The sequence below is a fragment of the Felis catus genome, chromosome D1 (genome assembly GCF_018350175.1).
Source record: "Felis catus isolate Fca126 chromosome D1, F.catus_Fca126_mat1.0, whole genome shotgun sequence".
In the NCBI taxonomy this organism is placed as follows: Eukaryota; Metazoa; Chordata; class Mammalia; order Carnivora; family Felidae; genus Felis; species Felis catus.
In genome coordinates this window covers 87,778,828-87,795,238 of record NC_058377.1, presented here as the reverse complement: position 1 = coordinate 87,795,238, position 16,411 = coordinate 87,778,828, and the positions used below count along the sequence as shown (strand labels likewise).

Below are 16,411 nucleotides of genomic sequence, written 5' to 3'. Positions count from 1 at the left end.
GCAATTCCCAGAGAAATGTCACTATCACAGGCAAAAAGCAAAGGGACACAGTCCATGAATACTTTGATGGCTAGCTTTTCAGTCTTCGCCAGGAGCTCATGCTTTGTAGTTCCTTTTCTCCCCCCTCCCTCTTTGCATTGGACAATGTAGAAATATGTAAACATAGGAATCAATGATTTAGAAGACATAAAAAAAGAATAGCAATTATGTCTAAGGATCTGTGCTAAAGCTACCTGATCAACATCCTTCAAAAATAGCCTCTTTGGGAGAGGATGGTCTTTCATTGTAGCTCAGGCCTGTCCTAGAGAAGAAATCTAGAAAAAAACTCCTACCATGTAAACTGCTTGATTTCTCGTGATATTTCATTTTTACCATTGAAGCCTTCTACCTGCTAAAACCCTAAGTGAAAGAGTGTGTAATACAGAGTGAGACAGAACTCCAGGGCAATTGTGGCCCCGCCCCCTACTGCTGGTTCAGTGGCCCCTGGCCGGTGGCCAACGGTACCTAAAGGCCAGCAATTATCATCACCACTGCTATTATCTCCATGTTACCATTGTGGTTGGTGTTCCAAGCCTCCTGCTCCATTTTTGAGGATTTTCCCAGTATCCACGTGGGTCCTCATGGATCACCCATACCGATTGCTTCTCCTGAGGTGTGGACAAAGTCACTTCTGAACTTCTGCCCTCCAGCACTGAACTTTATCTAGATGATAAAGTAGCTGCTTGGTCTTCTCGCTTCTAGTCAGATTACCAAGAATGATTTTCAAAATTTTCTCCTGAAAAAAAAAAAAATCAATACAAATACAACGCTAATAAATGCTGCAACTAACAATACAATAATACAATATTAATAAATCGACACGGATGTTGGAGGTAAGGTCAAGAGACAGACATGGAGGGAGACAATGAGTGTTCCCAAGTGTGGGATACCGAATAGGGCTGCACTGATATTGACTCCAGTAGGGACCTAAAAGCGAGCCAAACTGGCGCCTGCGTGGCTCAGTCAGTTGAGCGTCCAACTTTGGCTCAGGTCATGCTCTCACAGTTTGTGGGTTCGATCCCTGCACCGGCCTCTGTGCTGACAGCTGGGAGTCTGGAGCCTGTTTTGGATTCTGTGTCTCCCTCTCTCTCTCTGCTCCTCCCCTGCTCGCATTCTGTCCCTCCTTGTCGCTTAAAATAATAAAACGTTAAAAAAAATTTTTTTTAACCAGCAAAACCAACCTTTTCAGAGGAACATTCCTCACTGAGTCTTTTTTTTTTTAAAGTGTATTTACTTATTTTGAAAGAGAAAGGGAGAGCACGAGCAGGGGTGGGGCAGAGAGAGAAGGAGGGAGAGAGAATCCCAAGAAGGCTCTGAGCTATCTGCACAGAGCCCAACCGGACCAACCCAAGATCATGACCTGAGCAGAAGTGAAGAGTCAGACACTTAACCGATTGAGCCACCCAGGCACTCCCCTCCACCTTTTTTTAAAAAAGTTTATTTACTTATTTGGAGAGAGAGAGAGACTCAGTTACTGAGTCTAAGATTGTGGACCATTTTGAGATAATCTTTGAAAGTTATTGACCCTCTTTGGAGACTTTGGAGACACTTCTCCAAAGAAGACATCCAGATGGCCAACCGACACATGAAAAAATGCTCAACATCACTCATCATCAGGGAAATACAAACCAAAACCACAATGAGATACCACCTCACATCTGTCAGAATGGCTAACATTAACAACTCAGGCAACAACAGATATTGGCCAGGATGCAAAGAAAGAGGATCTCTTTTGCATTGTTGGTGGCAATGCAAGCTGGTGCAGCCACTCTGGAAAACAGTATGGAGGTTCCTCAAAAAATTTAAAATAGAACTACCCTACGACCCAGCAACTGCACTACTAGGCATTTATCCACGGGATACAGGTGTGCTGTTCCGAAGGGACACATGCACCCCCATGTTTATAGCAGCACCATCAACAATAGCCAAAGTATGGAAAGAGCCCAAATGTCCATCAATGGATGAATGGATAAAGAAAATGTGGTGTATATATACAATGGAGTATTACTCGGCAATCAAAAAGAATGAAATCTTGCCATTTGCAACTATGTGGATGGAACTAGAGGGTATTATGTTAAGCAAAATTAGTCAGAGAAAGACAAATATCATATGACTTCACTCATATGAGGACTTTAAGACACAGAACAGATGAACATAAGGGAAGGGAAGCAAAAATAATAATAATAAAAAAACAGGGAAGGGGACAAAACATAGGAGACTCTTAAATATAGAGACCAAACAGAGGGTTACTGGAGGGGTTATGGGGGGGGGGATGGGCTAAATGGGTAAGGGGCATTAAGGAATCTATTCCTGAAATCAGTGTTGCCCTATATGCTAACTAATTTGGATGTAAATTAAAAAAATAAAATAAAATAAAAAGATTTTAAGAACTTGGAAATATTAAAAAAAAAAAAGAAGTCACCTACAGGAGTCACTATCAGGGACATTCAAGGTCACAAGATCACACATAACAATTATACAAAGAACAGATCACTATTATTACCACTATTATTAGCTTCATAAGTTCTGGTCTCTACAAAATTCAGGAAATTTGCAGCCCTCTCTTGAGAGAAAGAGAGAGAGAGAGAGAGAGAGAAGTCAGGGAGTCAATCTCAGACCTAGCCCTGGTTCCTGCTGGTGCTGTCTCTGTAATTTTCTAGAGCCATTCCAGGTTTTCCCATTGACCCGGAAGTCTGGGAAGGAGGGGAGGTTTGCAGAGGAGGAGTGAAATCCACACCAGGTTTTTCTATCAGTCCATCTGCCTGGCCGCAGGTCTGACCGCCCCCTCAGTCTGTCCCCTCCAACCTCACTGTGTTTCTATCCTCTGCTTCACTAACCACCTCCTTTTTTTTCTAGCAATAAGCAGCCTCACTACTGGGGTTTTGCCTCTGTAGTCAATCTATCTCTCTTTTAAATGGCACGCTTGCTTTTGAGCTTCAGGGACTGGCAGAGTCCCTGCTACCCTCCACTTCCCTCCCAAACCTCAGAGCACACCCCATGCAGTCTAGATTTTTAAACTGAGGCCACCTCACCCACTCCTGGGTTTGCAGACACCTGAGGCCCCGGTGCCTAGTCTTCAGCTCTTCCTAAGACCCGGCACAACCCCTAAGAAGCAATATTTCCCACCCCGAAGGTGGCCCCGCTTGAAATGACCACTTCCAAAAATTAGAGACAAAGTGTGCCTTTGTGGTCAGAATAGTCATGCAAGAGGACAAGGATCCACACGTCACTGGGGCCAGTCACAAGTACAAATATGGTTCCCAGGACACCTAGGAGCAGTGGAGGCAGGACCTCCTCCCCGCCCCTCAGCTCATAACAGCGCACGTGTCTAAGCTGGGCACAGCTGGCCTGGCCACTGCAGTGGGAGATTGGCGGTGCTGCGCTCTCCCTAAGGGACGTGCAGGAGGCCAATGACAGCACAGTTTCTTGCCTGGAGAAATGGCCTTGTTAGAAAAGAGGCACCCCTAGACTCCAGCCTGTCCTTCCTCTGAGCTAACTCAGACCTGCTGAACCAGGGCCCCAATAAGCAATAAAGGCAGAGGACATGAACCTTCAGGTCAACCTGGTTGGTTCCTACTTAATTAAAGTGTTGCCTTTCTTACCTCTAAGGACTTAAGAGCACAAGCAGCATTGTGTCAATCCTTGTAACCCCCTCAGTGCTGAGGAAGTAAAACACCAGACTTGCCATTCATCGGACTGGGGTAACAGACACAGGCAAAGACAGCTACAAAGTTCACAGCAAACATTACTTCTCCCAGGGACACACTGCAGCTGAAAAGTACCACAGGACCCCCTTCTAAGAGTGACTACCGCTTTCTTGCTCTCAGAAGACTTGTCTTCTAAAATCAGACTGTCAGTAACGTCGCTATTTGAAATTATTTCCATAAGAATGAAATATCCCAGTCTTGCCTGAAGGAACTAAGACACTCCGAAGCAGAGAAGCAAACTTGACATAGAACCCAGGTGCAGAGGTTCAGATAAAGGTGTCTGGACACAAGAATCTACATTGACCTTAACTCAGTGGTTTCTGAGGAAATAGGACCTTGTGCCCATTTCACAGTCCAGACCTGGTGATGAGCCTTTTACACTCACCCTGCATTGCCTAAAGTGCATTGAAACACTACTTCATTTGAATTTCACCCAGATTCCATTCTTCCCCCAAACTCTACAATAACTCTACTTTTCCCTATTTGGAGAAGGTCCAGAGTAACTCTACTGTGTGGTTTTTCTCATTGCAATGAACCAATAAACCTGACTTTGTCAGACTACAGGTTTATCCCTGGTGGTCCTAGCCTGACCGGGCCGTGACGGTAGCAAGTACAGAAACTTACGGACAATGGGAGACACTTCTGAAGAACCACTGAGCAGTCGCTGTGGACTGTAAAACAGACGAAGATATTGTGTAATTATCCAGAGGTAGGCAGTTTTCATTATACTGAGTGGCAGCATATTATCTCTCAAGCATTATCCAACTGTTTTCTCAAGACAATTATGTGAGAAAATGATGACTTTGTTTTTAAAGTGCACAGTTCAGTGGTTTTTAGTATAGTTACAGAATTGTATAATTATAATTCTTTTGCAAGCGTAAGAAAGTATAAGTCCAAAATACTTTCATCACCCCCAAAGAAACCTACTTGTAAGCAATTGGTCTCCACTCCCTCCCTCCCCACATTGTCTGGCAATCACTAATCTGCTTTCTGCCTCCGTGGAAGCAATGGCCTATAGTGGACATTGTAGTATGTGGTCTTTTGTGATTGGCATCTTTCACTTAGCATATTGTTTTCAAGGTTCATCCACCTTACAGAACAGTCCTTCATTTCATTTTTTTTTTCTTTTTCTCTTTTCTTTCTCTCTCTCTTTTTTTTTCTTGCTAAGTAATATTCCATTGTATGGATGTGCCACATTTTATTATCCAACAGTTGATGGAAGTTTAGGTTGTTTCTACCTTTTGGCTATTATGTATAAAGCCACTATGAACATCCAGGTGTAAGTTTTCGTGTGAACATAGATTTTCAATTCTCTTGGGTATATACTTAGGAGTGGAATCGCTGGGTCACACCGAGATGATAACTCCATATTTAACTTTTGGAGGAATTGCCAAACTGTTTGAGAGGTCTTACAATGGAAGTTGGATCCACTTTTTTTGTTTTTTGTTTTTTCTCCTGCAGTGAACTCTTGCTACTATGTCATATAAACCAGTGATTATCTGCTTGGTCCTTAACACTATTTTAATTTGGACAGATTTATTCTAGTTAAGCCTTAAGTGTCAACACGTGTTTTGGTTAAATAATTTCTTTCATCACAAAAAAGTGACTAACAATTTTACATTCCCACTAGCAATATATGGGGTTTTCAATTTCTTCATATATTCATCAACACTTGTGATTATCTATCTTTTTGATCATAGGCATCCTAGTGGATGGAAAGTGATATTATGTTTTGGGTTTTTTTAAGTCATCTCTACATCCAATGTGGGATTTGAACTCACAATCCTGAAATCAAGAGTTGCATGATCTTCCAAATGAGCCAGATACCCCATGACATTGTTTTTGATTTGCATTTTCCTAATGCCTAATGATGTTAAACACCTTTTAATGTGCTAATTGGCCACTTATATATCTTCTTTGGAAAAATGTCTATTTACGTATTTTACTCAGTTTTTACTTGGGCTGTCTTTTTATTATTGACTAAGTGATAGATACATAGATGATAGATAGATAGATAGATAGATAATATATTTTGCAAATACTTTCTCCCATTATATGGGTTGTCTTTTCACTGTCTGGATAGAATCCATTAAAACACAAAAGCTTTTAATTTTGATGAACTCCAATTTATCTATGTTTTCTTTTGTTGCCCATGTGTTTGATTTCATCTCTGAGAATCCATTGCCAAAGTCATGATGATTTACCTGTACATTTTCTTCTAAAAGTTTTATGGTTTTAGCTCTAATATTTAAGTCATTGACCCATTCGGAATTAATTTTTATATAGGGTGTGAAGTAAGGATCCAACTTTTTTTTTTTTTTTGCATTTTTTTGCATCCGTCCCAGCACTGTTTGTTGAAAATATTATTATTTCTTCATTGAACTGTCTTAACATCCTTGTCAAAACTCAATTGAATTAAATGTATGAGTTTATTTCCAGACTCCCAGTTTTATTCCACTGATCTATATGATTCTCTTGCTAATACTGCACTTTCTTTTTTGCTGTAACTTTCTAGTAAATTTTGAAATCAGGGTATGGGAGTCCTCCAACTTTATTCTCCTTTTTCAAGATTGTGTTGGTATTCTGGATCCCTTTCATTTCATACAAATTTTAGGATCATCCTGCCAATTGCTCCAAAAAAACACTATCCAGGCTTTTGACAGAAATTGAATTGAATCTGTAGATCAGCTTGGGAAATGTTGTCATCTTAACAATAAATCTTCCAATTCATGAATATGGCATGCCTTTCCATTTATAACATCTTTAAAAATATCTATCAATGATGTTTTATAGTTTTCAGGGTACCTATCATGCCCTACTTCTGTTAAATTTATTCCTAAGTGTTTTTATTATTTTTTGATCCTCTTTAAATGGAACTATTTTGTTATTTTTCACTTTTTGGGTTGTCCATCGCCAATGCATAGGAATACAGTAGATTTTTGTATATTGCCGTATCCCACCACTTCACTGAACTTGTTTATTAGCTCTAATTTTGGGGTGTTTGGATTCCTTAGGATTTTCTCTATATAAGAGCACATCATGTGCAAATATAGTTTTGCTTCTTCTTCTCCAATCCAGATGTCTTTTACTCCTTTTCTTGTTTAATTTCCCTGACTGGAATCTCCACTGTAATATTGAATAGCAGTGATAAGAGTAGTTATCTTTGTCTTGTTCCTGATCCTAGAGATGAAAACTTCCAGTCATTCACTGTTAAGTGTGATTTTAGCTGTGGGATTTTCATTGATGCCCCAGTCTAGTGGTTCAAATGTTAATCTTATCCAGAAACACACTGAACAGACACATTCAGAATAATAACCAAATGTCCGGGCACTTCATGGTCTAGTCAAGTTGATACATACAATTAACCAGCACACCAGTTGTCGCTGTAACGAAACAATACAAATGTATAAATAAAAAGGAACAAACTAATCATCTCCTTTCATTCTTTCCCCTCACTCACCTTTTCCACAATATTCCCCTCTCCATCCCCAAAGAAACTTTATATGTATATGTATATGTATATGTATATGTATATCTATATCTATATCTATATCTATATCTATATCTATATCTATCTTTCCGCACCTTTCTCTATGCTTTAACAAACACTCATCACACACACACACACACACACACACACACACACACACACGTTAACATTCTTTCCCTCCCAAAAGGAATAATACTAAATTCAGAAGTTTGCATTTTGAAAATACTCATAATAACAAGGACAATAAAAAGTTTCTGGAAATACCTTTCTGGAAAAAGAAGTTCTGCATACCTCATTCTTCCTATTACATACTTAGTAAATAAGATGCTATAACTGAGTCACGGAACATCCAACAGATACATTTCTAAAAATTTTAAATTAATGAAAAGATTTTCATATGGTTTTACAGACTCTCCTTTCCTTGAACACACATAGATCCATGCCACATATCCTTTCAATAGGATAAAGTAGATTTGGAATTTATCTTTGCATACTAACATCATTAGCTAATTACAGAAAAGAAATAAGACATTTAATTTCTATGAAGTTCATTTTCTGCCATAATTATTAATAATATAAGGCGGGATCTAAAAATAGTCTACCCGAATCAAAAGAATCCTGCTCTAAAAGAAAACACACAATTAAAAATGATAAGACTGTATAGTTAATAGTCCCGTAGATGTCTAGAACTGATTAGGCATGGAAAAAAAATACTAGTGCCTTGAAAAACAATCCCCTATACCTAAATTTCACTTTCTCTCTACAAGCATTTTACTTGGCAAAATCCTACCCATTGCAAGATGCTCAATTCAGCTGTCACATTCTGTGGGATGCTTTTCCTTCACTGACCCGCCCACCACTAAATTAGTCATTTCCACATTTGTGCTTTCACGGCACTCTACTGACTCTGACATTATCCCAGTTAATCCTACTGTGAGTGTTGGTTGGGTTTGAGTTTGTCTTTTCTCCCAACCGTCAGCAAAATGTGGGAAGGTTCCATGTGGTCCCTGCTCCTTTGAGCACACATGAATACACACACATACACAAATGCAGACTTACACACACAGAAAGCAAGACAGGGAACTTATTTGTCAATTCTATTTTCTATTTTCTGTCCCCTATTCTTTCCATTGTCTTTCCCTTAATTTATATATATCTGGCATCCCCTAAGTGTATTTGTTCTTTTAGAACTTGAGCAGAATGTTTGATATGTCTTTTGGCTTCCTTGTTTAATACAGAAAATGTTTAAGGTTTTAAATTTGCTTCTTGGTAAAGTTTTTGCAGAAAAATAAAACACTTTTTTTTGTAAGCCATTCTGACTGGTATTACTGTCAAACAATTCCATAATATCATTGTTCATTTCTTCTTTGACCAAAGAGGTTTTTAGACAACACTTTTATTTATTTGCTTTTTGAGGTCAGGCTTTTGAGATGATTATTCATTTGTGATTTTACCGTATTTGGGTCAGAGAATGTGGTCTGTACTACTTCCATGCCTAGAACTCAATGTTTTATCTGTAGCCTATTTTGAGAGCCATTTAGAAATAGGGGACAAGCTAAAAAAAAGTTTGCAAATTTGACCCAGCAGTTCCACACCTAAAATTTGTTCTATGAATGTGACTGAAACAATTCACAAAAATGAATGTACATGGGTATTTATCACACTGTTGTTTATGGTGATAAAATTGGAAATTTTCTAAATATCACACAATAGGAGACTGATTACCTAAAATATGGATGTATTCCTATTAAGGAACACACATGCAGTCATCAATAATGATGATGTAGTTGAGTATTTGCTAAGAAGGAAAAGAGTTTACAAATTCTTTAAAAAGTACCAGTTATACAACAATATAAGCATAACCTTTTAAAAATATTTATACATTTCTTTTTAAGTTGTATTAGCATTTTGTTTATTTTTATTCTCTCTCTGATTTTAGTTTATTTAATTATTTTATTTTTAAAGTAAGCTTCACGCTCAGCGCACAGCCCAATGTGGGGCTTGAATTCACGATCCTGAGATCAAGACCTGGGCTAAGATCAAGAATTGGACTCTTAATCGATTGAGCCACCCATGTGCCCCAATTTTTTTTTCAGCTTTATTGAGCTATAATTGACAAATAGAATTGTAATATATTTAAAGTGCCCAACATGACAATTTGATGTACATATACATTGTGAAAAGATTCTCACAATCAAGTTCATTAACACATCTGTCACCTCACATATTTGTCTTTTTGTGGGGGCTGAGACCACTTAAGTGGGGGCCGTCTTAGTAAACTCCAAGTATATAATGCAGAATTATCAGTTATAGTTATCATGTTATACATTGGATCCTCAGACCCATTCATTTTATAATTGAAAGTTTGTACTCTTTTGCCAAGCTCTTCCCATCCCCCCCCCCCCCCCCCCCCCATCCCCAGGCAGCCACTATTCTACTCTGGTTCTATGAATTTAGCTTTTTTTTTTTTTTTTTTTTTTTTAAAGATTCCACATGCGAGCGATACCATGCAGTACTTGTTTTTCTCTGTCTGGATTATTTCATTTAGCACAATTCCCTCAAGGCTGATCCATGTCTGGTATGTATTTATACTAAAAAATTATTCATTCTTTACCTGAAATAAATTATAATTACATAAATTACCTACCTGTTTCTTTAATTATATTTCCTTGGTGATTTGGCCCTGCCTAATGTTTTCTTGTTTTGCAGAATTTGCTTACAAAAGTCCTTGCATGAAAGAGAGAAAGAAAGAAAGAAAGAAAGAAAGAAAGAAAGAAAGAAAGAGGCCTTGCATTTGCAATCTGTTTCATTTACATTGCAACAGTTTCTATAGTGGTCACACCCAACTTGTTTTGTTCTTTTGTCCAATGAACATTTATTAAAAAGAAAACATGCTCAACAATTACATTGTGAGCTAGTATCCTGATTGTACTGGCTGTCACTAACTGGCTCAATTTCAGAAGCTTGGGGCTATCAGACAGTTGAGGACTCAGTGCAAGATGGGACTGACAGGTGGCAGTCATTCAAAAAGAAAAGTCACTTCCTTTCAGTGACATTCTCTTTTCCCAGAACAGGCTAGGTTCAGGCTTGGCCACAGAAGGAAGTCCTTGTAGGCTTAGCTGACAAGAAAATCTCGTTTCCAAAGTCTCCAATCTGCTGTGAGACTGAACACTGATGATACCTGTAATTCCGTGGGTCTGAAGGGGATAGGAATTTCCAGGACGAGGTTCGCTTTCCTGTATGACCGGATTGCTGTCAAGGCTTCTTGCCTTAGAAGGTGGTCCCTTTTCAAATGTGGATGCTTAGCCTGTATATAAAGGCTGTAGTCAAATTCCTAGGTACGAAGAGCCTTATTTCCAAAATAGGCCAACCAGAGGTTAGACCTCCATTGCTATCAGTAGCTGGTAGCTGCACCGGAAGCCCCCAAGGGGTCCCGTGAATAACGGAAGCATTTCTTCTCTTATTTTTCTCTTTTACAGCTTTATTGAGGCACAACTGGTACACAAAAATTGCATGCATTTAATGTATATGTTTTGATGAGTTTGGATATATACACACACTCCTGTGATACCGTCCCCACAATCAAGGTAGCAAACATATCTATACAGCCTTCAAAAGTTTCCAAGCCCATCCGTTTGTGGTCAGCTTCTCCAAGATGGGACACAACAGAATGCACGCAGTATGTGCAGGGCTGTGCCATCAGTATATTGGCATGTTCGGCCCCAAGCAGCAGATCTCAGTACTCTTGCTGGGGTAAGTCAAATGAAAGAGTGATGGGAGGGACCTGAAAGAGTGATGGGAGGGACCAGGGTTACTGGGCAGTATGAAGAGTTGAGAGAGGGCACCACAAGGAGTGTTCTTCACAGAGAAACACAGCTGCTGCTAAAACCCCAGCTGGTGGACATTAAATAGCCCTACTTTCTCTTTTCTCCCCTCTTCCCCAGTCTCCTACCAATGCCTCCCAATGGCTGAACCCAACCAGAAGCCAGATGACAAGGGAGCCCAGGTGAAGAAGTTCATAGAGATCAGCCTCCAGGGACATAGAACAGAGCTTAGGTCAGAGGCTGATTTTTCCCTTCTTCCTGGGGAATATCCTCCCGCCACCAAAAAAAATTAAAAATTAAAAAAAATAAAATAATTAAAAAAAAAGCACTAGCCCATCTAAGCCTGCCCACCAAGTGCATACTGGTTCAGCCTCTCTTATAATGTCTGTCAGGCACTACAGGAACAACAGTGGATAAACTGACCTGGTTAAGCCTCAAAAGGTCACAGTAAGACTCAAATTCTAGTGGCTACTAGTGGCTTCCCCAGCCCCACAAGCTATTAAATTGGTGGATGGTATTATTTGGCACCCTGGCCCATACTGTGTGAGAATACTGCATTTTCTTCGCCCCTGATAGGAGACATTGTTTCAATGATGCACTCTGGGCAAGCTTTGCGATTACAAACCATTCTTGGTCGCACCTTCAGTGTTCACTAGTTTAGAGTCCAGTATTGGGGACACTTTAAATGTATCCAGTCTGCAGGGTTCAGTCACCATGCATCCAGAAGGTTCCTATCAAGTACACAGGCTGCAGGAAAACAAGAAGCATGTACCAGACAAAACAAAAGACATTTATTGAGCAAATTCAGGAACATTTAAAGTCTCACCTAAGGGAGGAGGAAGGGTGACCAGTCCCAGAACAAATTTATATGACTTCTGGAATTGTGCCTTTAAATCTCTTACAACCATTCCACACTTCGCATTAGCCATCGGTTTGTGTTTTCGCTCCAGAGGAGCAGAGAAATCCATTCCAGATTTTTGCATCAACGCATCAGGCAGGTTGCCTTTCTGAGCTGCAGTGGCGGCCTCTCATTTCCACACGTATCTGTAATTTTAACCTTCTCCCTGCTTTCAGCCGTAAAGCATAAGCATATTCCTGAATTTTTCTGGGCTCTGCAGAGGCAGGCCTCCTTTTGACCAATCACCAGCTGTCTTTTGGCCCAAGGTTTTTCTTTCGGGTGACGCACTTGTTTGGGGCAGTAGGGGTCTGGCAGTTCCAACCCGGTCCTCCCGCCTCGTCATCCCCTATACTCCCAGATGCCCAGGCTGCCTCACCACAACTAAGAGCGCTGACCCCACAGGTGGCGGGGTCCACTCCCGGGCCTTCCCTGCTACCTGACAAGACCCCCTGAGAATCACCTGAGAATGTTTTCTGCCCCAGGAGGCCATTCCCAAAAACACTTAGCAAGGGACAAAGTGGAGTGTGACCTTCATGCAGCCGTCTTTCAAGGGCCCAAGACACACACACCCCCAATGCCAGGCAGCATAAATGCAAAATGTTGGGGGGAGGGGTACAAGCAGAGAGGGAGGAGAGAGCACAGGATCCCTCTCCCTGTCTCAGCTCTCAGCTTTCATTATCCCACTGAGAGGTACATGAGGCTGGGCAAAGGAGGACTAGACACATCCCAGAAAGTGTTCGATAGAGAGCTAATAGAGACCCTAAACTATGGTGTTTTATATATGGGGGGCAGGGTACGGGTAAGGCCCCGTTTACCAGGAGCCTCTAGAACTCAGTATCTGGTGACTGCGGTCCTGCCTCTCAGCAAACTCACATCTGCTGAGGCAGCTAGTTGCTAAACCATGACAATAAGGGACTATATGGATTGTCCCCCAAACAGGAGGGGGTGTATCTCTCACCTTCTGAAGAGTACTGGCATCAAAGCTGGAACAGCACTGTGCTCATCTTAATTCCTTACAGGCCAGAGCCCAGACCCTGGCCCGTGATAAGATATGAATGAACATCTGAGGGACTTGCTGGAATAGCGGATGGGAACCTGGAAGCTGATGATACTACAACGTAATTATCTCCAGGTAAGGCGTTGTGCTCTAAAAACCATACACCATAGGCCAAAGTGACACTGGGGTTCTCAAGAGAACACGTAAGCATATTTATTTCTCAAGCATCATCACTCCCTGAGAAAGCAGAGAAACCTTTTTTAAAGCTTCCACATATGAACTCTTTTTTCAGAACCTTGTGCTTTCTGTGATTTACCACAGGAATATTAATGGCAAGCAAATACTATTTTAGTGAAATCCTTCTGTGCCCTTTAAAGAATAGCATCCAAAACAATTAGCAGACTTGGAAGAACTGTTTCTCCCACCCAGGCACACAGGCTCTGGAGTCCTCGCTCTCAATCTTAGTCCAGGGGACCCAAATAGTCAAGTCCTGCCTCCCTATTCCTACCCCTTCTCCAGCCATTATTGTAGGTATTTGGGAGGGAGGTGGTAACAGGAAGCCACAGCCCAGGAACAGGCTCTCCTGGCCTTGCGCACCTCCACTACTCCCCCAACCTCCTCTACTGACTTCATACCATGTCGGGGAGGAAATTGGGGCCCGGGTTGAAACCACCTCCCCAGAAGGCATAGGCTGTTGGACAAGAGGGCCGGCAACCTGATGGCGGTCTCCAAGATGCGACAGTGGCACAGCTCTGCAGCCTGAGATAGAGGGTCTAGGGGAGATAGCAGGAGTTCTGAACCCCACCACCTGGGAGAAGCTGGTCCTCCACCTGAGCGCCCCTTCTGACCTTCTGGGGGAAAAATAATCATTTAAAAAAGACATGAAAACATGTATTTAGCTGTACATTTTTTCCTTGCCTTTCGCTCCAACAGCACTGTGGGAATCCAGTTTTTACTTAAAATTTTGCTGTTTTGTTCACTATAGATTTTTGCATTCATTTTTTTTTAAATACTGCATTAAAATATGACTTATTTTGATTATTGAGGTTTTGGGGGTTTTTTGGCACTCCCTTAAATTTTGTCTCCCAGGTGAGTACCTGTCTCATCTCACCTTAATCCCGACCATGGTAGTAAGGTAACATCATACTTCTGGTCTTCTCATTTGGTCATAACTGGAGCAAGTCCAAAGGAAAGAAAAGGAAAATACAATAGGGTAGCAGAAGCAAATGCATTGCACTTAAAACTCCCCATCCCAGCTTTTGGACTTAAAACAAGTTAAATTGCTTATCCGAGGGAGAAATAGAGACAAGCATGAATTAGAATGAAATCAAAATAAGCATGTACCTGTATCTACACTTAGGTATGGTTCCATGGCAAATAGCAATGATTGCTCTGTCTTCATCTGCTCAACCTAAATTTAAACTTTCTACTTGTTGAATGTCATGCTAGGCCCTGGAGTCACAAGGATGAAAAAGACTGAGAGCTTACAGTCTGGTAAGAGAGACAAATAGGGAACAGCCGGCCTGAATCCGACTCTCGAAATGCCCTAAATATGTGCATAAATAGTTTGGAAGTGCAGAGAGGTGAGCAGAGTTTCCTTTGTGTTAGTTTTTGTGTTTTCTTCCTAGGTGAGGGTCTCATTTGTATCAGTGGGATTTTAATGTATGGAGGTGAGTGACAACATGGCAAGGCCAATGCCACTGAAAGATTTTTACTACATTTCACTGGAGAAGGGGGCATACCACATCATGTAGGGCCACAGTGGAAGCATCTGGTTTACTCGGGATGCAGAAGCAGGAGCAAGGGGAAAGGTTAGCCCAGGGACTTCATTGGGGTTTCCAGGAAAGGCAGGGCAGGGAAGAGTAAGCAGCTTAGGACCGGCTAGTCTGAACAATACATGGTGGGCCTGGGCTCTAGTTGCCTGGTACCTGGCCCTCGGATGATTTAGGGCAGGGGAAATATTGGCTTGGTGTGTGAGAGTTAGGTAAAGGAGGGGTTGGCTTGCATATGAGAGGAGGCATGCTCCCAACCAAGTTATTTGCTCCCTGTAAGAACTAGCTAGCTAGCCCTAGGAGGACAGTCTGTCCTCTGACAGCAAGATTTTTAGGATCAAAACATCATAACATACAGAAAATTCAAAAACATGATTAATACACTGTGGATGGGGGAGAGGAGTTATAAATATTAGAAAATTCATAAATATAAAACATTAATGGTGTGGTGAATTGAGGAAATGGAGTGGTTTGGGTTGGATGGTGGACTTATTTCTACTTTTCCATATAGCTAGGAGGAAACCTTCTCCAGGATATGGAAGAGTTTGGAAAACTTAGTAATGGATGTATGCATAGGCTTCGGAAATTAACATTTACTGACAATCTAGTCAGGCACTTAACACAAACAAAACTTCATTTCCATCCATAAACCACTTTAGGGGAGGGATAGATTTTAGAGATGAGTCCAGAAGCTCACAGAATTTAGGCATGGTTAGCTAGTCCACCAGCTCAATTCTAGTAAAGTAAATGACAGATTCGTGATCCCCAGGTCTCACTGGACTCCTCGAAGTCCCTTACACCATACTGCCTTTGGAAAAGCAAGGGAAAAGAAGGATTCAGGTAAGTGTATATTCACTTCTCCCACCAGCACTTTTGTACCACCATGGCGAAGCTAACAATGGGCAACCGCCATGCCTCAGTTACGCCCACTAGCGGTTTTGGCTCATCCCTTCACACCCAGGATACTTAACATTGCTGAGATTAAACCTTGGTGGGGGGGGGGGGGGGGGGGATCCATTTAGTACACACTTTGCATTGCCCTAATAGGCTGAATAACCCTGACGACCAAATTAAGTGAAAGCGTCTGACCTTTAGATCCAGTACCTGTGCACCTTTAACTTGGGGAGGTGGTTAAAATAATGCCCTCAACAATCATTTCCCCAATTCGGGAGGAGCCTGGCACCTCTGGCTAATTTCCCAACTCTGCACCTACTGAATGGACAAGGCTCAGAGCCGCCCTGTTGTGTGCTAGGGACACGCGGGGCGAGAAAGGCTGACCGGAAAAACGAAGTTTCTAGGTTGGAAGACTAAGAGGAGCGAAGGATTTGGGGGTCAAGGGCGGAGAGGACTTAGGGTGAGATTTGGGGCCTGTCTCCGAGGATACCGGGTGTAAAATTTCACACACGGGGGCGGGAGGGCTAGAGAGAGCCAGGCAGACAAAAGTCTTTGGGAACAAAGGCTGAAAGGGGTCCGGGGTGGGCAAGTTTAGGGACTGGAGTGGGAGGAGAGAGTGCGGGAGATGTCACGGGGAATAGAAGAACAGCCTGCAGAGCTCGCGCACCGTTGCGGAGCCGGGATCCGCGAAGCAGCGGGTCCTACTGCACTGGCCAGGGGCCCACGGGGCGGGGGTGGAGCCTTACCGGGAGCCGCCCCTTCGATCCGCCCTGTGGGCGGGGCTGTCCTG

General features: G+C 41.9%; 1 long non-coding RNA gene across 1 annotated transcript; it reads left to right on the top strand.

Moving 5' to 3' along the window:
- Positions 1-2,386: 2,386 nt before the first annotated feature.
- On the top strand, positions 2,387-13,103 carry LOC123380560. The gene is made up of 4 exons (XR_006586493.1): positions 2,387-4,455; positions 9,723-9,814; positions 9,946-10,989; positions 12,978-13,103. It is a non-coding gene; the product is annotated as an uncharacterized LOC123380560 (long non-coding RNA).
- Positions 13,104-16,411: the final 3,308 nt, after the last annotated feature.